Source organism: Giraffa tippelskirchi, chromosome 7 (assembly GCF_054371585.1).
Source record: "Giraffa tippelskirchi isolate mGirTip1 chromosome 7, T2T-mGirTip1v1.2.pri, whole genome shotgun sequence".
Classification (NCBI taxonomy): Eukaryota; Metazoa; Chordata; class Mammalia; order Artiodactyla; family Giraffidae; genus Giraffa; species Giraffa tippelskirchi.
In genome coordinates, this window is record NC_137281.1 from 69,374,788 (window position 1) to 69,397,710 (window position 22,923).

General features: G+C 41.2%; 2 long non-coding RNA genes across 2 annotated transcripts in view; one reads left to right on the top strand and one right to left on the bottom strand.

The window, feature by feature from the left end:
* Positions 1–22,923, top strand: part of LOC145512132 (uncharacterized) — a 49,997-nt gene that overhangs the window by 3,694 nt on the left and 23,380 nt on the right. The window contains exon 2 of the long non-coding RNA XR_014058320.1: positions 15,133–15,216. This is a non-coding gene — a long non-coding RNA (uncharacterized LOC145512132). The remainder of the gene's footprint in view (positions 1–15,132; positions 15,217–22,923) is intronic.
* Positions 94–22,647, bottom strand: LOC145512134 (uncharacterized). Its single transcript, XR_014058321.1, has 5 exons — positions 21,644–22,647; positions 21,066–21,164; positions 9,015–9,059; positions 5,187–5,261; positions 94–782 (listed from the first exon to the last, which is right to left on the bottom strand). It is a non-coding gene; the product is annotated as an uncharacterized LOC145512134 (long non-coding RNA).

The following is a 22,923-nucleotide window of genomic DNA, read 5'->3' on the forward strand; positions in this document are numbered from 1 at the left end:
CCTTTGAAAGTATTTAAACTTAGGATGAAAAACTTTACTGTTAACTTAGAAATTGCATGATGGAAATACCCTATTAAGATTCTCTTTTCCAAATTTTTAATTTTAATTTTTTTGCATTTTGGCCACCCAGCACAGCATGTGGAATGGTTCCCTGACCAGGGATTGAACTCAGGCCTCCCCGGTGAAAGCACCAATTCCTAACAACTAGGCCACCAGGGAACTCCAAAGATTCTCTCTTTTTTTAGAACAAAAATACTTTAACATCTCTAAACTAGATAACCACCTCTGTCCTGGGCTTTTGAGGAACTCACTTTTGGCCAGAAATACTTCTCACCCAGCCACAATGCCTGAATTCTCCCATTATTCTGCATGGAGAAGCCTTGAAGTTTGCTGGCCATGAACTTAGTGCGCTTCAGGGAACAAGACTCCCAGGGAACACAACAGGAATGAATTTTGATGGGGAAAGGAAAGAAAGATGGAGACTACCCTGTCCCCCGAGCCCCTGACTACACGGGGAAACAGGAGGAAGATCTCAGAGATCGGTCTTCCTGGGCTGCCAATTCATTAAGTCGGTAATTATTCTTAGAGCCTTTACTTCATTCATTTGATTTTCAAGGTCAAATCTCTTTAGTGATAATCCTTTTCTTCCAGAGTGTTTTAGACACCTCAGTATATCTCTTTCCAGCCGCGTCAGTGGTCACAGGAGAGGGGGACCCGGGTCAGTGAGAAGTGTGATTATACAGCAGGCTTCCAACCCTCGAGTCCTTGGGACCTCAGAACCCCTGGAGAAAAGCCCATAGAACATTAGAGTAGAAAAATAGGGTCTTCTTTTCTTTCATCATAAATGTGTCCATTAGACTTACCTCTGAGCATAGCTACATAGAAGCAATACGCAATTAACCTATTCCCTCCCACAGTACACAGTGCCATTAACAGACAGCTTAGCGATTTCACTGAGAGACCCATGTGGCTATGTGAAAGCCTCATGGAATAGAGAATTTTAAGAATGCATCAATTTGTGATTCCTTCAAGTTGGGCAGCTTTAATTATTAGATGGAATCTTTTTGAGCCTAACACTTCTCTTACTTTCCACCCACCCTTTGGTCCTAGCTGAGTTCTCAGCACTACAGAGGCTAAGTGGGCGCTTTTCTTCTACACAACAGCGTTCCATGTCCTCCTCTGCCTTTTGCTCTTCCAGGCAGAACTGCCCCAGTTCCTTTAGCCAGTTTCCTTGGGATCTGTTTTCTGGAGCATTCACCACCCCTATTGCCCTCTTACAAGAACCCTTGTTTGTGGCTGAGCCAGCTCCTTTTGGAAAATGGTAGCCGTGGTCTGGGAAGGTTCAAGGGCGAGGCTTCCATCAGGAACACACTGTGTGACACGCTGGCCGTCAGGATGACCTGTGATGTGGCTCAACTGAGGGGCTGGAGAGCCCGTTCCTGACCCGGTAGCTGCTGCAGGGCCCCATGTGCACCGCTCCCACGTCTGCTTGGGCTCCTCCTCAGTGCCTCTCTCGGGGCCACAAGAAGACAGGAGACAACCACGTCTTTTCTCAGAGACCCTAGACCTCCTCCTGTTTCCTCCTCTCCCTGGGCTGTCTGTGCCAAAGATTCTGGATATCTGGGAGAGGGGAGCAACCGAGGGTACTTCCTCAGGCCTCTGCGGAAACCACCTCCCCAGCTCACTCCTCCAAATCCCAAAGCTAGGAGAAGGCAATGGCACCCCACTCCAGTACTCTTGCCTGGACAATCCCATGGACGGAGGAGCCTGGTAGGCTGCAGTCCATGGGGTCGCTAACAGTCGGACACGACTGAGCGACTTCACTTTCACTTTTCCCTTTCACGCACTGGAGAAGGAAATGGCAACCCACTCCAGTGTTCTTGCCTGGAGAATCACAGGGACGGGGGAGCCTGGTGGGCTGCCGTCTATGGGGTCGCACAGAGCCGGACACGACTGAACCAACTTAGCAGCAGCAGCAGCTTCTGAAAAACAAGGGTTCCCTGCAGAGCTGAGGGGGCACCGCTTTCTTAGACAGAAGGGTAACTGGTATGCTCTAATTTGTCATTAACAGCTAGGATCTGCTTTGTCAGATGTGATAATGAGAGAGCATTTGATGTGTGTTCTTGTGGAGGAGGACTAGCTCTGAGGGACATTTAAAAAGTGTGGTAGCAGCTCCTGGGAAGAGTGTGAAAATAGCCACTTGCTCATTGTCTGTGTAGGACACTTGAGTGACTGTCGCTTATATCACTTCACCTGTGGCTCCTCTGCAATGAAGCGACGCGAGGTCAGAATCGTTAGCTCGGCTCAGGGATAATTAGTCGCCCACAGTGAAATAGCTCGTCTGAGATGGCAGAACCTCTTCCTTAATCTTTATATTTCCTACATGCTCATAAATGGCTGTTGGGAATGTAACACAGTGTTAAATGTAGAACCTGCATGTTACTCATCAATCCTACACCTAGGTGTATAGCCAAAGAATTGAAAATATGTGTACACAAAACAAATGTAAATGGCAGCATTATTCATATTCACCAAAAAGTAGAAATGACTTAAATGTCCGTAGGTTGATGACTGCTGCTGCTGCTAAGTCGCTTCAGTCGTGTCCGACTCTGTGCGACCCCATGGACTGCAGCGTACCAGGTTCCTCGTCCGTGGGATTCTCCAGGCAAGAGCACTAGAGTGGGTTGCCATTGCCTTCTCCATAAGTTGATGACTAGCCAAGCAAAATGTGATATATCCATACAATTTAATACTGTACAGCAATAAAAAAGCAATGAAACACTGATACATCTACAACATGGATGAACCTTGAATACCTTATACCCAACCAGTCACATAAAGTTATATATTATATGATTTTATTTGTATTAAATATCCCAAATAGGCAAATGCAGAGAAATAGAAAGTAGATTAGAAGTTGCCAGGGGTGAGGAAGGAGAGAATGGAAAGTGATTGCTGATAAATGTGGGTGATTACCATGTTCTGGAATTACACAAAGTGTCATGGTTATACAATCTTCTGAATATACTTAAAACTACTTAAAAATTGTACATCTTAAAAGGATGAGTTTTATGATATATTACTTATATCTCAGTTTTTAAAAATACAATACTAAAAAACCAAGCTATCCAACTAGAAAATGGCAAAAGGCATGAAAAAATTTCAACATAGAGAACATACAGATGGCAAATAAGATTTGAAGATTATTCAACATCATTAGCCACTAGAGAAATGCAAATAAAAACCACAATGGGCTAACACTATATACCTATCGGAATAATTAAAATAAAAATAGTGCCAACACCAAATGCTGATGGGGGTGAGGAAAAACAGCATCACTCATACATTGCTAGAGGGTGAAAAGGTTCAGTCCTTGTGGAAAACAGTTTAGCAGTTTCCTAAAAAATTGAACGTGCAACTAACACATGACCCAGCAATTGCACATCTCTTGAGAAATGCAAAGTTCTGTTCATGTAAACACCTAAGCCTGAATGTTTACAGCAGCTTGATTCATTATTCCCTCAAAGTGAAAACAATCCGGATGCCTTTCAAAGGGCTGGCTAAACAAACTGTGTATACCCATATCATGGAATACTACTCATGGAATGAAAAGAAATGAATTATTGATATATGCAACAACCTGGATGAATCTCCAGAGAATTAGGCTGAGTGAAAAAAAGCCAATCCCAAAAGCTTACATACCGTGTGATTCTATTTAGATAACTTTTTTGAAATGACAAAAAATGGACAAAAAGATAACAGATAAGGGGCACAAAAGAGGGCATGGAAGGATCAAGAGATTAAAAGCACAACATGAAGGATCCTTATAGTGATGGAAACCTTCTGCATCTTAACGGTCTCAATGTCAGCATTCTGATCGTGATACTGTGCTACAGTTTTGCAAGATGTTATCACTGGGAAAACTGGGTAAAGAGTACATAAAAATCCCTCTGCATTAGTTCTTACAACTGCATGTGAGTGTACAATGATCTCAAAATAAAAAGTTTAATTTAAAAAATAGAGGAATAAAAAAAATTGAATGGCTGCAAAATATTCAGTTATGGCAAAGTTTCTTATCTATTACCTTATTTTTCACACTCTGAATAATGCTGTGATGAACCTCTTTGCCCCCAAAAGTATATATGGTCGTGTTTCCTTATTATATTTTGCTAAACTGCTTTCTCAAAAGCTGGTATCAAATTACACTCATATCAACAGGGTAGGCACAGATGCCTGTCCTAGGGATAGGGTTAGGGTTAGGGTTAGGGTTAGGGTTAGGGTTAGATTTTTGCAGTATTTGTTTCCTATCAACTCATTTTGTAAGAGTGAAATAGTACTTCATTGCCTCTACTGGCTTTTTTTTTTTTCATATTAGGGAGGATGAACATTTTTAAATGTTTATAAATCATTTGTATTATTTTGTGATTAGTCTACTCATCAAGAATCAAGGGATTCCTCTGACTCTTCATGCATGAAGCAACGGGCACAGGAAACATGAGCTGGTTAAAAATTGATTGTAATTTTTTAAAACGTGGAGTAAAAGTAACAGATTTGGGTGTTAGGGGAATTCTGAGGTGAAATGTGAACTCCAGGCGTTAGTGCAGTGCTGCAGTCCATGGGGTCGCAAAGAGTCGGACACGACTGACTGAAGTGATAACCAAGAAATGGGGAGAATGAGCAACATAACCAGGGCAAGGTCAGAGATGGGAACCATACATGATTTAAGCCTGGGAGAAGTCAGGAAGTGGTGTCTGTACAGATAGAGGCAGTACAGCAGGAACTTCCTAAATAAAGAGCTAGTTGTAGTCTTTCTCAAAGGAGAGAAGGGGCCCAGGGGTGGGTAAATATACAAAAATCATGCAAGAATCAAATGGCATAGAAATACAAATGGCAGAAAACTAGAGAAGTAGCCCAGGGCACAATTTTAATCCCAGAAACAAGGTCCTATTGTATCTTTTGAAACAAACAGAGAATGAAGGTTGTTTGAGGGTGTGTGTGACGACTGCTGTGAAGTGGAGAAGGGGAAATGTCAGGCTGGTGGATGTTTGGTGCACCTGAAAGAACCGTGACAGCAGGAAACGACATTGCTTGTAACAGGAGTAAAGGGGCAGCAGCCGAACACTTCACCGTTTTTCTTAAAAAGGACAGAGTTAGAAATGAAGAAAAAGTGATTTCTCCAGACCAACCTTCTCAATCTGTAAAACTGCAAGGCTAGAGAACCCTTCTGTGACTACCAATGGATAATCACGTCTAAATCACACCTACAAGAAAAGAAAAGGGGCCAATGTTACAGAATCTGTGTGCCTGAGAGAAGGACAGGGACATCTCTCTATCTAATCTTCCACCCTCAGCAGGAATCTCCTCTGAAACCTTACATAAACCTCTGATAAGTCCACAGACAGTTTCATCTTGAATACTGACCTTGACAAGAATTTATTTCAGCAACAGATAGCTTCATCTATTTTTATAATACCATAATTGCCAGAAAATTCTTTTTCTGAATTGACTATTTTCTTATTTCTCATTCTTACCCATAAACTCTCGTTCTCTCTCTGTAATTACACAGAACAATGACAATAATAGTTTATATTTAACGAGTGCTGGCTATTTGACACTATGTACATTATATGCATTATTGCCGTTAGTTCCCACAGCAACCTTAAAAAATAGGTAGTTTTTTTTTTTTTTAATTATCCCTGCCTTATAGATGAAGAAATGGAAAGCAGAAGAGATTATGTAAAATTCCCAAGCTGGTGAATGGGGACAGCCAATATTTGAGCCCAGGCTTTTTTTAGTTTCTGCTAAGCTGCCTCACGGGTCTGAGCCCATGCCTTCATAAGAGCCCTGTCAGTTTTGGAAGCCAGCTCCTCCATAAGAAGTAGAGATTTCTGCCACTAAAATACTGTTGAATCTGCCTCTAGAAACTTCTTCTTGAAAAGTAGTATGGTCAGATGACATAAAAGGATAGATTGTATGAACTGTTTTGTGCTTATTTACTGATAGATGTTTGCTTATTAAACGTCTGATAGACATGTGGAAGAATTTGTTTGGAGACCTGCTTTCATTATAACTTAGTAGTGACTTTGTAGGGAGACAACTAATCTCACCCATTTCTATTATCTGCCAAAACATCTGCATTATCAAACTATCAAAACAAACTAAGAAGCACCTCCGTGAATGATCAAACAGGCTCGGGCAGCCAGCAACAACTGGTTCTAGAGATAGGTTTCCAAGAGTAAGAAGGATACGCCAAGGGACCTGACCCGTGTAGAGTGGAGGGAAGTGATGGACTCCCTCTCTGAACACGGACCTCTCTGCTCAGCCCCAAGACTGCAGCCACCCTCAGCAGACTTGGCGTTCTGAGACCAGTGGAGCTTCCAGGACTCAGCCTCCAGCCCGCATCATCCTCACACTTGCTGCTGGGCCATTCCGATGCTGGACAGCTGATGTGCGAGTTTGGTTCACTCAAGGCTAGCTTGTCTATCTATAAAAGACTATTCAGGTGTTGATTTTGTTTTCAAAAATTGATATTCACTTTATTAAAGTCACTACTTTTTAATAACCTCATTCTTCCTCAGGTTCTAAATTCAGTTTATAAATCCTGTTATTCAAGTTGTGCCTAGCAGTTTTAGCAGTTACTCTAATGACCTTTGAACAATATTTGATCCATTTAAAACTAGTTAATTAAATACTTCACATATTTTACATTGCATATATAAATTTAATATATTTCATTTCCATTTAATTTGATTGCCTGATTGGCAGACTTTCCAAGGACTAAGTATTTCATGTAAATCTAATAAATTGAGTTTATAAATATCATGAACCATGAGTTAAGTGTTGAAATATTGTATTATACAGTTAGTAAGAATTCCACTGCAAACCAGACATCTAAATCGATTACTTAGACAATTTATATTGAAGTTACAAAGCTGTCGTTCAAATGCAATTCCCAAACATAAGTATGTAAAATATTGAATTTTAAGTTTTCTTGATGCAAAAATATTAGTATTATTGGGTTTTAATTTTCCAAGATATTTCTCTACTCAGTTTTCAATTCTGAGACTGAAAGATGCTTACCTTTTAAGGAGGGCAAGTACCATCCTAGTTAACTGATAACTAGAGTGTTTAATCAGGACCTTGATGAGGTGCAGTACACCTTTTTAATACTTGATTCCATAACTGTATGAATGGTGTGCCATGTATCTACACTTTTGGATTCAAGGCACACACATTATGCTTTTTTTCCCTGAGTTTGCTCATAGAAATCTGTTAACTCCACACTCATGTGCCAAATTGACCACATGATTGATTCTTTGTCTCCCAACATCTGTCTATACATAATCATCTTCCTGCCCAGTCTGACCAGGCCAGATCCCTGCATTCTTTTTCATTGACTTTCTAAAATTACAAATAATAAAATGAATTTTGGAGGTCTCCCCTGTGACTTGAAGTTGTAGGTGATATGAAAATTTTACTGACAATCTTATTTTAACCTAATCGTAGGTTTTTATCTTGTCAAACTTAGGCTGAATCATTTTGGATGCTAACTCTGCCATCTTGTCCAGTTTCCTGTCATCCTTGAATGTGATAAACTTTTCATTCTTATCTGGGATACTGAGGAGAGTGTTGACTGGAATGGAACACGCATGGAACCTTGGGACATCTCTCTTCAGCTTGTCTTTGCTCTGTCAGTCAGCTTCCTTCAGAGAGGTCATGCCTGTCTGCTCATGGGTGTCATCTGGGGAGCTTACCAAAACCTGACTTCTGGAATTCACTCCAGGGCCTAAAGGGCCGTGGCACAGGCATCTTGGACATTTAACAAGCTTCCTAGGCTACTCTTAAGCAACTGTTTCAGCACTAATCTAAGGATTAGCTTTTGCCACTGCTGCTGCTTTTTCCCTGACTTGATTACAAGGACAGAACTTAGACTTTGTCAGGTGCCTTGCTTAAGTCTAGATTCACTAGGTCTAAAGCACCCCCATCTCTCTGTAGGGTAATCATAGCCATAAAAGGAAACCATATCTTGGCATGACTTTTCCTTATGACACAGATTGGCTATAAACGTTTGCCTCCTGCCTCATCACGTGCTCAGGAAAAATCCCCTGAAAAAGATGTTAAATGGACTAGTCTTCAGCATTTACCATAGTCTCCCTTTTAAAAAGGAACCCTATTACACTGTTGGTGGGAATGCAAACTAGTACAGCAATTATGGAGAACAGTTTGGAGATTCCTTATAAAACTGGAAATGGAACTGCCATATGACCCAGCAATACCACTGCTGGGCATACACACCAAGGAAAACAGAATTGAAAGAGACACGTGTACCCCAATGTTCATCGCAGCACTGTTTACAATAGCCAGGACACGGAAGCAACCTAGATGTCCATCAGCAGACAAATGGATAAGGAAGCTGTGATACATATACACAATGGAATATTACTCAGCCGTTAAAAAGAATACATTCGAATCAGTTCTAATGAGGTGGATGAAACTGGAGTCTATTATACAGAGTGAAGTAAGCCAGAAAGAAAAACACCAATACAGTATACTAACACATATATGGAATTTAGAAAGATGGTAACGATAACCCTGTAGAGAGACAGCAAAAGAGACACAGGTGTATAGAACAGTCTTTTGGACTCTATGGGAGAGGATGAGGGCAGGATGATATGGGAGAGTGGCACTGAAGCATGTATATTATCATATGTGAAATGAATCGCCAGTCCAGGCTCGATGCATGAGACAGGGTGCTCAGGGCTGGTGCACTGGGATGACCCAGAGGAATGGGATGGGGAGGGAAGTGGGAGGAGGGTTCTGGATGGGGAACACATGTATACCCATGGCGGATTCATGTCAATGTATGGCAGAAACCACTACAATAGGGTAAAGTAAAAAAAAAAAAGTTAGGTCCTTTCCTCCCTCTGTATCACCCCTCCCCCACTGAATTCTCCAGCTCTGTCCTTGGTCTCCATGGTTAGTTTCTCAATAATTATCTGTGATGAATCACTGACCTTATCGTCAGCTTTCTTTTATCCATGAATATAAATTCTCCAGGTCTGAAAAAACAAGCATAAACAAAATAGGTACATATTTTTAAAAATAAAACCATACCAAAATGAATTCCAGCATAAATATATGAAAAATAGACTCTGGATCAATGACTCTAGTTGTCTTGAATACTTAAAAATAACTTGTCCAGTATTTATCTGAATTGTACATTGGCAAGATGATCTTTCTGTATTTAAGGTTGTTAATAACTTTGTTTCTTCTACTGTTCTCTTTATGTTCTTATTTTCTGGTATTCCCAAAAGCCTGACCCTTTCCCCCAACTGCTACCTACCCCTCTCCACACCCATGCCCTGCCCAGCCACTGTCTACACTCACTATCCATTCTTTCCAGTTTAGAATAACACTTATAATAGAAATGCATTTTATTTTATGGAAAATACTGTCACCAGAACATGATCTCCTGTATGAATATCCTTTCTAAATCCCCAGTTTGTATGGGCATCTGTGACTACCAATCTGAGATGCGTGACTCTAAATCTCCCTGGCCAAACATCTATCTTGAGAATCTCTTCTTCCAGCTGGGAAAAATCTTTGCTAATATGCCTATGATAACATCTTCATGGAGGCTTTTTTCTTGGTTCCTTTCCTGGTCCACCCTGGCCGGAGTAGAACACCGTCCTGGCTCAGGGCTCCATTCTCCCTTCATCCCCTTTCTTCTCAAACTCCCTCACTTCACTCCAATTTCTGCTTTATCCAAAAGCTCAAATTTCTTTATTTTCTCTCACAAAAGACCCAATCGGTAGGAGACTTGACTCTTACTGATTAAACATGAGCCCAAATCTTCAACTATAAAAAAACTATCTTTACTTTCCCAATAAGGCAGTTTTCATCCTCAGAAACACAATTACTTGATCCATTGCCTGGGATGAACAGGGCACATTTGTGTTCCATTCTGGGGAGGGTTACTTTACGTGTTAGAATGTGCCAAGAAATCAAAAATGAGTGACATTTTATCCCTACAACATATTTATTCATATTCTGAACTTTATGTCATCAGCTTGCCTTTATAGGTGAGTATGCAGATAGGTGGTAAGAAGGTGAGTGGGCATGAAGTGGGGAGGTACTGGGTCAGGGGAAGGAGAGTATGTGGGCAGGAAGTGGGAGGCTGGAGATTAAAAAGTAGGAGTATGGGTGGTACTCTGCAAGCTTGAGCCTTCCTAGAGCTGGGAAGATACCTGCAGCACTCCAAACCTCTTAGAATTCTCTTGTCTGTTATAGCTCAAACCCACCACTGGAATTCCTTCCTTCATTCTTTTTTTCCCTTGTGTTTGCAAGGAAGCACACTGATTTTCCTTAGTACGCTGACTGCTTATAAGAGTTCTATGATTCCAGAGAGAAGGAGGTGATTCTAAGTAGAAATAAATAGCACCAAGTTTTTGTAAATTCGTAACTCTTATTATGACACTAAGCAAAGAATTTTGCAAGGTAAATTTTAGCCTCATCAGAGCAGAAGACATCGTATGTAGAGAAGGTTGCCAATAATGGAAATGAGACTCAAGAATATAATAGCAGTATTTTTGAATACTATGGAGTTAAGTGGAAATTTTGAACAAACAGATAATTGGGTTTATTATTCTGTAATAGAGGAATCATGGTGCTAGGCAGAGTATAAAGGTGTCATCTTGTGGTTCTCACTCCAGGGTTAACAGTGGCAGTATTGTTGATGAAAGTAAATGGACTTATGTTCATTTAAAAAGCATCTACAAAAAAATGTCAATTAGAAAATCATTGTTGAGCATTATTGAGTGTATTTCCTTGGTCTCCTGTAAGATTTCATTTTTAGCAACTTTAAGGAAGAGAATGAGCCTGGTACTCACCATCTACCACTCACCCACACACACAAGCCACCCAATTTCAAGACACCTGGAACCACCCATAAGGCCTGGTATTAAGTTCAGGGAGTTTATTTTTTTTTAATTTTAGAATTTTTGCATATATTTGCATGTTGACTTTTAAACATATGGAATCATACATACAAAAATAAGTTTGATAGCATCCTGCTGTTTTCGTGGCCAAACTCGATTCAAAGAATTATCACGTGTAAAGAATTCTAAATTGATTAGACCCTGGAGTATAGAAGAAAAGAAATATATAGAGAGACACAGAGATTTAAGGAAACAAATGGACTAAATGAAAAGAAATTTACACCATGAATGGTCTATTTAAATCTACTTAAAAGTATTCTTTTGTTAATATTGCCCGTAAGCCTGTATCCAATTCAACAACAAAAAGGTGGTTTTTTTCCCTCACTCCTCAACCTGGGAATTCTGGGAGATTTCCTTAAGCTTGTTGTCACACTGCAGAAGCACCTGAAAAGAGTCAGACGTAGACAACTGTGGAATCATGACATCCTAATATCACTGAGAAACATTTTTAAGTGACTGCTGTCATTTTGTGGAAAAGAAAGTAAATGTAAAGCAGTTAGTTTCAAAAACAATAATTACGGGGTAGGATTTCCTTAGCTTTCAGTTTCCTCTGAAAACAGAATGTCTTGTGTTTTGGTCTCTTACCAAAGGCCCATTATTGACCTCCCTTGCTTCCAGAAGCCACATAATATCTGTTGCTGTATTTTCAGAATAGGTTTCTCTCCTTTCTTCCGATCATGAAAGCAAAACGTAACTCTAAAATCAAGTTCAAATGTTCAGAGAGGGTGAAAATGTTCCAAAATCACATAGGCAAGTAATAACCTATCTTCCAGATCCTTCTGTTTGCATATATAACCTATCATACACATGATTTGTTTTCGAAAGCCAAATTGTTTTAGATGTACTGCATGAAACTTGCTTTTTTTTTTAAACTTAACACATGGTGAATGTTTTCCATGCCTGTTTATGCCTCTCCCTCTTGTTTTGAATGTCTGCTTAATATTCTGTCTTTTTTACTATATCATAATTTATCTACCATATTGATAGACTTTTAATTTGTTTCCAATTCTTCATTACTATAGATATTTCCATAATAATCATACTTATGTAAATTATCTTTGTGCCTGTATGTGGACATTGCAGTGAAGAAGACAGGTTAGACTGTTTCAAGAAATGAAATTGTCAGGAGAAATACATATAATGGAATATTACTCAGGCATAAAAAAAGAATGAAATCTTGCCTTTTGTGACAACATGGATGGATCTAGAAGGAATTACGCTAAGTGAAATAAGTCAGACAGAGAAAGATAAATACTGTATGATTTCACTCATATGTGGAATATAAACCAACATATTAAAATAGAAACAGACTCACAGATACAGAGAACAAGCTAGTGATTGCCAGACAGGAGGGGGTTGTGGATTGTATATAACAGGTAAAGGGGATTAAGACATACAAACTTCCAGTTATGTCATGGAGGTGGTAATGTATAGCACAGGGACTATAGTCAATAAAGATGGAATAACTTTGTATGGTGACAGTTGTTTACTAAGCTTATCATGGTGATCAGATTGTAATGTATATAAATGTTGGATCACTGTATTGTACACCTGGAACTAATGTAATATATTGACAGTACTTCAATACAAAAAGAAAAAGAAAAAAATTATCTTTTGTGACATGTGAAAATAATATGAAATTCAAATACCAGCATCCAAAAATAAAGTTTTACCTGAATTTTAAATAAAGGCTATTACCCTGCTCTAAGGGTATACAGTCTTAGATGGACCCTGAATTATAGATACTCAACCACAATGTTATAAGGTTATAGAAATGAAAAAGATAGATTCTCTTTTAGGGAAATCTCCAGAACCTGTGAATATGTTGCTTTACATGGTAAAAGGGACTTTGCAGGCGTGATTAAAGATCTTGAGATGAGGTTTCTGGGAATATTCATATGAACCCAGAGTAATCACAGAATTCTTATAAGAGGCAGACCAGAGGGACAGTGAGGAGCAGTGTGATGGCAGAAGCAGAGAGAGATTTAAAGATACACGCCTGCTGCCTTTGAAGATGGAAAGAGTGTGGGTGGCTTCCAGAAGCTGGGAAAGCCAAGGAAACCACCTCTAGATTCCTGCAGAAGGAACACAGACCTGCCAATCGTTTAATGGTAGCCCAGTGAAAGCCATTTCAGACTTCTGCCTTCCAGGATTATAAAGGTGTAAATTGGTGTTGTTTTAGTTTGGGGTAATTTGTCACCACAGCACTAGAATGCAGAGGATTAGGGACAGTTAAATGGAAGATTGTATTTCAACTGACTTTGATTATAGCTAGGATTCTGATAGAAATGAGAAATGGAATTCTCAGCAAGAGAACAGCATGGGCAAAAGGCACAGAGGCAAGACGGTATCAGGTGTGTCCGATAGATACTAAACAGCATGGGAGCCACTAAGGAAGGAGAGCCTGGGAGACACAGAAAACAATACCTGACCTCACCTGCTCTGTGAGCAGGGAGTGCTTAAATGACCTTAGAGAGGAGGTGGAGGGGAGCCTCCGGGGCAAGGCCTAGGAAAAACAATATGTGTCTGGCGGCTCAGCTAGAGTTAAGTGAAGGGTGTGGGAGGGACATTCTACCAAGGGGAATGGGATAGCAAAGAGCAAGGATCCATCACTGACTAGAGGGGGCAGGGTAAGGAGCTGCTGGGAAGAGAGGAAGCAGGGAGGTTCAGAGCAGGCTAAAGGATGCCTCTACTAACAAGCCAAGGATTGTGACCTTCTGCAGAGAAACACTGAAGGAATTTGAGGAGACCAGTAATAGGAGCTATAATTTGTATTCCTTTGTTCCCTATAGAATGAGCGTGCAAAGCCACGTCATGTCCTTTAGCTGCTCCAGGGGCTGGCTGGTGAGGGGAATGGACAATTTTTGATTCAGGGAAAGAAGAGTAGCTTCAGGTTTTTTGGCTGCAAAGCTCACATCCTCAGACCTTATTTGGTGTGGCATGCAGACAGCCGACTTGTGTAGTCTGGAGGCTTGAGTGGCCCTGTGGGATGGGTGGGACATTGGAGTAACCCTTGTGAGCCACTTGGTATAGTATCAAGAACCCTGAGCTAGAAATCAGGGAACCTGAGTTATGGGCTCAGCTTTACAGCAATGAGTTAGCTACACAAACGTCAGCAAACGATCTTGAGTCCTGGGGACTTAATTTCCTTACCTATGAAATAAGGGTCTGATCTGGGCTTTGTTTGGCAATGGTGGGGGATGCAGTACAGCTATGCTGATGACTCCCAAAGCATTTCCACTGTGACTCTCTGTCCAGAAACCCTGGGTTTCTTGGCTGGTGAAGATGCTTTTTACATGCCACAGTGGAGAGCCCAAGTCCTTCCTCAGCCACTTGTCACCCACTGGCCATCCCTTGCGCTCTTTATTTGCAAACAGCAGCTCACTGAACAAATCTCCCTTTGGCCAAGTCAGGAGGCCAGAGCCAGCTCTGACTGGTCCCACTGCTACGTTGCTGATGAGAGGCAGAGGGCACTGTTGGGTGAGTGGTCTTCTCGAAGACATGGATCCTTGCTGAAGACAGAGGGAAAGAAAGTAGAATGGGAGACCACAGAAGGATGAGGACATTCTATGCTTTGCTCATCCATGCAAAAGTATAGCAAAGTCATATGCAAATAGCCTAAAATAAGCAACCTGCCAAATTCTAGCATATCGTGAGAAAAATAACTGGGCTTCAAATAGTTGCAGAGGGTTCCCCCTGGAAATTTGCATTTTGACTAGCATTAATTTTCAGATTTCAAGGGACTCACCATACGAATCATCAGCCATTAGGCAAGAATTCTTGAATCAGCTGTAGGCTAAATAGTCTTCCAGCTGTAGCTGTGACTAACACTGGAAATCAAAATTTCAAGGGGAACCCAGGGTCACCATTCAAAATTCAGTCTGTGTATTTGTTTGGAAATTGTTGGAATATCAGGCCTCTTCCTTAGACTAGATATGGGGCAGAGGATTCAGTAATTTCGAGTTCATTCAAATTCAGATGCTACAACAGGGGAGTGACTTGACACAGGAAAATCCTTCAGACAGTGAAATATACCAGAAACACTGCCTTTCTGCCCTGGAAAATGTTGATGGTTTTGTTGCACTGGAATTTTCCTGACAGATTTAACTGAACCATTTCTTTTTGTCCCATCTAGCTTTATGATTTGGTGAATCAAACCGGTCTCCTTAGATGTCATCTTCAATAAATGAAACTGAAGGTGAACCTGGGGCAACGCTAGGTAAGTTGTAGCATAAGAACGAGAGCAAAGGGAGATCACTCAATAGAAACAAGATCATTTTTTAATACATTGTGGTTGTTGTTACATATCAGTGAATTGAAGAAATAAGCCTGTGCCAGCCAAACTTATTACTACATAGCCATTAATTGTTCATTGCTAAAAGACAGCTTGCTTCCAACCTGAACATCCAGAACTTGCTTTCTGCTGCCATTAAAAATAACTGCATAGGCATCCTTTATGCTTATGCCAAGAATATTTGTTCTAGAAAGTAAAATGCAGAGAATTCTGAGGAACTTTGAAGTAGACAGTAAAACAAATAGTATGTCAATATTCTGACATGAAAAATTCTGAAAGAGATGGGAATACCAGACCACCTGACCTGCCTCTTGAGAAACCTGTATGCAGGTCAGGAAGCAACAGTTAGAACTGGACATGGGTCAACAGACTGGTTTCAAATAGGAAAAAGATTACGTCAAGGCTCTATATTGTCACCCTGCTTATTTAACTTACATGCAGAGTACATCGTGAGAAATGTTGGGCTGGATGAAGCACAAACTGGAATCAAGATTGCCAGGAGAAATATCAATAACCTCAGATATGCAGATGACACCACCCTTATGGCAGAAAGTGAAGAACTAAAGAGCCTCTTGATGAAAGTGAAAGAGGAGAGTGAAAAAGTTGGCTTAAGGCTCAACATTCAGAAAACTAAGATCATGGCATCTGGTCCCATCACTTCATGGCATATAGATGGGGAAACAGTGGAAACAATGGCTGACTTTATTTTTTTGGGCTCCAAAATCACTGCAGATGGTGATTGCAGCCATGAAATTAAAAGACGCTTACTCCTTGAAAGGAAAGTTATGACCAACATAGGCAGCATATTAACAACCAGAGACATTACTTTGCCAACAAAGGTCCATCTAGTCAAGGCTATGGTTTTTTCAGTAGTCATGTATGGATGTGAGAGTTGGACTATAAAGAAAGCTGAGCGCCGAAGAATTGATGCTTTTGAACTGTGGTATTGGAGAAGACTCTTGAGAGTCCCTTGGACTGCAAGGAGATCTAACCAGTCCATCTAAAGGAGATCAGTCCTGAATATTCATTGAAAGGACTGATGTTGAAGCTGAAACTCCAATACTTTGGCCACCTCAGACGAAGAGCTGACTTATTGGAAAAGACCCTGATGCTGGGAAAGATTGAAGGCAGAGGAGAAGGGGACAACAGAGAATGAGATGGTTGGATGGCATCAACAACTCAATGGGCGTGAGTTTGAGTAATCTCTGGGAGTTGGTGATGGACAGGGAGGCCTCGTGTGCTACAGTCCATGGGGTCGCAAAGAGTCGAACACGACTGAGTGACTGAATTGAACTGAACTGATGTCAACATCCTGGATACTTTGCGTAATTTTCTCGGCCACTGTTAACACAAAGAATGAACACTGGAAATCTGCCAGAAAAATGATCAGCGATGTTGGAGTGCTTTGCCTTGAGTGTGTGTGAATGAAGTGGTGGATGTCCCAGAGGCAGTTGGGAAGTCGAGTGCAGAAAGCAGATTTCTGTGCAGCAAACCAGTCATCTGTCAGCCATGTTATTCCTGCTGGGCCTACCAGAGCCTTCCTTCATCTTCTGATTTTAACCCTGCAGTCCTTCCACCACACCATTCCACTGAACCCTAATCGAAGCCTCTCTATGGAAATCTTCAAGAAAGTTAGCATCAAGGAGACAGCCTAGGATTTTCAGAAAGACAGTCAGTGAAAACCAATGTGGTGTTTGCAGACAAGAGAGAGGATCAGAATAAAGAGGAGAAAGGCTGTTACCCTGATGGTGCTGTCCCCTGTATCTCCTTCTTTTATTTTTCGAGACTTCAGGGCCTAGATGTTAATTGCATTTTGACATCTATATTAACGCCCGAATTGTGTCCCTCCCAAATTCATAAGTTGAAGCCCTAGGCTCCAGCATCTCAGAATACAACTATATTTGGAGATAATTTTAAAGAGGTGATTGTGAGGTTATTAGGGTTTCCTCATGGGGCTTACAGGACTGGTGTCCTTACCAGAGGCTGGAGAGACACCAGGGATGTTTGAGCACAGAGAGCCACGTGAGAAGGCCCGCAGCGGGAAGGTGGCCATCTGCATGCAAAGGAAAGAGGCCTCAAAAGAAACCAGTCCTGTTGACACCTTGACTTCAGACCTCTAGCCTCCAGACTGGGAGAAAAATGCATTTTGTTTAAGTCATGCAGTCTGTAGTATTTTTTAATGGTGGTCCCAGCAAATGAAGACAGCTCCAGTGTTGGCAAACTCTCTAGCTTTTGGGGCAGTTTTTCCTTTTAATTCAAACAACAATGACAGTAAAACCAGCAACGCCCTCCCTCCTCCAATATATATATATATATGTATATATATATATATATATATATATATATATATAAATATAATGATAGCGTGAAATCCCATCCTGTGCCTTGTGGAGATCTGGTGTTCTCATATTCTTCTCTACCCCTCACCACCCTGAGGAATTTTCAGAATATGCTTAGAAATTATTTTCTGTTCCATTAAATGACTTGGTCTCCCCTGCACCCCTCAGCTGGCTTTCTTGCTCTGACTGATATTCCTTGTTTACTAATCTTTCATCTTTTGCTATCTCTAACTTGTGAAGTGAAATTTGCTCAGTCATGTCTGACTCTTTACGACCCTGCAGACTGCAGTCCATCAGGCTCCTCTGTCCAAGGAATTCTCCAGGCCAGAATACTGGAGTGGGTAGCCATTCCCTTCTCCAGGGAATCTTCCCAACCCAGGGATCAAACCCAGGTTTCCCGCATTGCAGGCAGATTCTTTACCAGCTGAGCCACAGGGAGTCTGTGTCAATGTTTAACAAAGGCTGATTGAGGTATTAGATGCAAGAGGAGGCAATGATGATGCAAGAAAGAGAAAATTTAAAACTGGTTCTAGACAGGATGTCTTCTGGAATCTCATCCTAGGGGCTTCCCTAGGCTGTCTTGGTCCTGAGCTCCCTATACCCTGTCATGAAGGGATCCCCTGACCTCTATGCACATGACTGAGCTTATTCTCCTTTAGCTAGAATGGAGACCTCTAACCTCAGCTCAGTCCCAAAGAAAAGGGAATAGTTCTTCTTTATAAAGGTGGGATCAAAGCATGATTTATTTTCTCCCTGGGTGTATGGTCGACAGAGGAAAATCCCACCCTTTAGAGGACAGCCTCACACCCACCCCCACAGCAAAGCAATTGCATGACTTTGTGCTGCATTTCCCAAAGTCTGGCACACAGTTGTGTAACTAAAGGGAGTAGTTAGATAGGAGATGGTATATGAGATTCATTAGTTAAAAACAAATCTTAAAAAAAAAAATCACAAAATGTCTGTGATGTGTAAGAGACTCCATTCTTGGGTTTAGTAGAGGGTGAAAGAATCATGCCTTAGAGTATTGCTTTCCCAGAGGGTTTCTTCATGGTGGCTGAAAGTTGTGAACAAATAAAAAATGTTTCCCCATGAAAGAAGAACATTTAGGGATAAGGAGAGACATCACTCAAAAGTATATGCTTTTCTCATATTCTTCTTTCCCAATTATAATCTTGCAACACCCCTACCATAATGATTACAACCATAAAATAGACCTCCTGAGCTAGACTGGTAATTCTACTTCACTGTAAAAATAACAACAGCAGCAACTATAAAAGTAGTAAAGATATAAGTGAAAGTCGCTCAGTCCGTGTCCAACTCTTTGCAACCCCATGGACTATAGAGTCCATGGAATTCTCCAGGCCAGAATACTGGAGTGGGTAGCCATTCCCTTCTCCAGGGGATCTTCCCAACCCAGGGATCAAATCCAGGACTCCCGTATTGCAGGCAGTTTACCAACCGAGCCACAAGGGAAGCCCAAGAATACTGGAGTGGGTAGCCTATCCCTTCTCCATTGGATCTTCCTGACCCAGGAATCGAACCAGGATCTCTTCCATTGCAGGTGGATTCTTTACCAACTGAGCTATCAGGGTAGCCCAATAAAGATATAGACACCATCTATTGGGGTCTTAAAATGTGAGAGGCATTGCCCTATTGCTTTACAAAAATTATCTTGATTGGTCTTCATCACAATTTATTCTGAAGTAGACTTCCCTGGTGGCTCAGACTGTAAAGAATCCACCTGCAGTGCAGGTGACCTGGGTTCAATCCCTGGGTTGGGAAGTTCCCCTGGAGGAGAGCATGGCAACCCACTCCAGTATTCTTGCCTGGAGAATCCCATGGACAGAGGAGCCTGGCGGGCTACAGTCCATGGGGTCACAAAAAGTAGGACTCAACTGAGTAACCAAGCACACACACAGGCAATGTTACCTTCATTTTTTAGGTGAAGAAACTGTGTTTAGAAAGTGAAACAATTTACCCATTAATCTCACCTCTCAGAAAGAGTTGTTTCCTTTTTTAACCTTTACTCTCTTTACTTTTTCCTTCCTAAGCTGATTCCAGGGCTCTCCTTTTGTCTAAGAGAACATGATGCTGACCATATCTTTCTTATATGGATACTGGCACTCCTCTTAGCCAGGATCATACATAATGATAGTTTGTTTTTTTCCCAGGAAAAATCCATTATCCTGAATTGATTTTGGAAACATAAAATGGTTTTAAGGTCAGCTTCTTTTATGCTGGCAATTTAATTAATTTGGATTAAAATTCAGTGAGAGGCTAAAGAGACCACTATGGCCACTGCACTGCCATGAGAGGACCAAGTTGAACAAGAGACTGTCTCTGCTTCAAGGATTCTGTATTAGTACTGTCAACAGAAGCCACATCTTTAGGGACAAATTCCCTGTACATGTGCTGTATGGGGCACATGCTCTCTGTAAGAGGTTTCAAGTAGGATGCTTTGAGGTGCTAAGCTTATTCTTGGTACTCTGAGAATAGGAAACGAATTCCACCACATCATCCATTTCAAATGTCATCTGGAAACAATTAAGGGCCAATAGCTCTTCCAAATGACTCACAAGTGATACTCTTGGCAATTGGTGGCCAAATGTTTGTGGAGAAGAGAAAAACCTACTCTTTTCTAACTCCAAATGAAAATACAGTAATTGCTAAAAACAACTCCTCCTTGAATGGTCTTTTGGGGAAGGGCCAAGGTGACAGGCTGTACAGGTAGTCAGGTAACTAGAAAGCATATATGGCAGTCACTAGTCTAAATAATCCCCAACTTACTGGCAAAGCACCAAGGAAAGGAATGAGCAGATTGGGCAATGATAAACCATGGGCAGCCAAAGGGTGAAGCTATTAAAATTTCTTGGTTTGGAAAATGATGTCAAGGAATGTAGCGTTGCACAATAGCATCTTATTTTGAAAGAAAAAATACTTATATACCATTCAGAAAAACTAATAATCACTAGTCAATACTTGTAATGGGCACTATCTCTCTGGTGAGAATGCTGTTATAATTTCTGTGTATTAATTTTGTAATACTCATAGTCTTATGAAATCTGCTTTCTGGGTGAGGGAAAGAAGACAGTAGCATGCTAATGTGGCATCATTCCAGTTTGGAATCCAGCGGGATCATCCCAATCATGGCTGTGATGTGATTCTCATCATCCTTAGATGCTTTGGCCTTTGTGGACTCCCTCTCTATTTAAAAGTTAAAATTGAATTTCACAACTTCATTGGTATAAAGACAAACACAATTCAGACTAGATTCATTGTTGTATATTCATATTCAGTATAGTCTTTTTCACTTCTGATTTTAAAAGAAAGATTTATACATTTTTGGAGGATCCTAAAAGTATTAATATGAAGAGCTCTAGACACTGTGCCTAAATGGATAGGTCAGCCCCATGCCCAACTGAAAATACTCTTTACCTGACTCCCTTGCAGCTGAATATAGCCTTGTGGCACCAGCTCAAAGTTTCTTGGAAATTCTGGAAGGGGTGATGCTTTCCCCTGGCTTATTCTTTCTGCCTAGAATTAAGGACATGAAACCCACAGAAACAGCAGCCATCTCGTAACAAGGAGATGATAATGTTTTCTTATTAAGGAGAGTAGAGCAGAAAATAGAAGAAGTCTCGCTTCTAAGGGTACTTTGAGTTGCAGCGTTAGACATATGTCTTGTTAGATAAGGGGGGCGGGCAGGAAGATAAATCCTACTTGTTTAAACTAGTAGGGATTTGGCTTTTTGATATGAGCAGCTGTCTTCTAACTCATGTGATGCTGCAGGGCCTCAGCACCATTCTTAGCATTAAGTGCAATGTCAGGACTTTACACAAATCTGTTCAAAAATCAGGAAGCAGCCTGAGGACCTGGAAACATGTGTAATATCTACTGGCACAGAGAGTGACTACAAGACTTGTTAGTTCTTTGAGAAAAAATACAGAATGAAGAAGTTTTGCCCTTTCCAGGTGTGATTACAAAGCTGATGGACCTTAAGAAACCATACTTACTCAACAAACCCACAGAAGCCTTCAATTAATCATGACACCCGGGACCTTGAGATCCAGGCTTCAGCTGCCTACACTCAGCTGATTACATCTGCAGTTACTGAGGGGTCTGAAAGGGAAGAGTATGATGGCAAAGAGAATGAACTCCATTTTTTCAGTGACATTTGGCTGCCAGTAAGGACCCCTTGGCACTGGGGTAAAGAGCTCCAGGGCCTATACAGAAGGACAGAGATCTCTGCAGGAGAAGGTCAGTAGACAAACTTGAGGTGGGCTCTGTTCCTGCTCTTTCATAATCCCAGGAGCAGGCAGTAATGTGTTCCTGGATCCTGGGGTTGAGCTGGGTGCCTTAGCAAGTCTGTAGTAGCAAGTGAAAAACTCAACTGTGTGAAATAAAAGCTGTATGAGAAAAGTATCTTGCTGGAATTCATAGGGTAAATGAATTAGAAGTTGAAGATATGAAGTGAGTCTATTATGAGAAAGTCAGACAATTTATCTTTAGATAAAATACTTTTGGGAAGACCCTACTCTACCAGGGGCTGGCGACTAGGGTAATATTTTTTACCAATTCATTTTTATTTATAATATTTTGTCACTTTTTTATTCAACAAACATTTATTCACTGCTAGTATGTGACTGATGCTGAAGCTCCAATACTTTGGCCACCTGATATAAAGACCTGACTCATTGGAAAAGACCCTGATGATGGGAAAGACTGAAGGCAGGAGAAGAGGGAGGGTGACAGGTAATGAGATGGTTGGATGGCATCACCAAATCAATGCACATGAGTTTGAGCAAACTCCAGGAGATAGTGAAGGACAGGGAAGACTGCCATGCTGCAGTTCACAGGGTTGCAAAGAGTCGGCCATGACTTAGTGACTGAACAACAAGTGTGAGTCAAACACTGAAAGAAACAGACTACATTCCTGCGTTCAGGAGGGTGAAAGAGCTGGTAGTGTAACAGAACGCAGCTCTGCCTATAGCTGTGCAGCATTTCCCCCATCTCCTCCAATTACTGGGAAACTAGTACCCAGGAATATTAGTGGTCCTGTTCAGCCATTGGTCAGTGCTAGTGGGCCCCTCCCCGAAGTGGCTAACTGTCATTGAGTGACCGTTAGTGGTTCTGTTCAGCCATTGGTTGACACTGGGCCCCTCCCACAAACAACCGTCAATGAGCTAGCGACCGTTAGTGGTTCCATTCAGCCAACGGTGGTGGTCATCAGGCAGAGAGTGAGGTAAGAGGCAGATACCAGCCTTCTCCTCAGGACCCTCCAGCTCACCCTGCC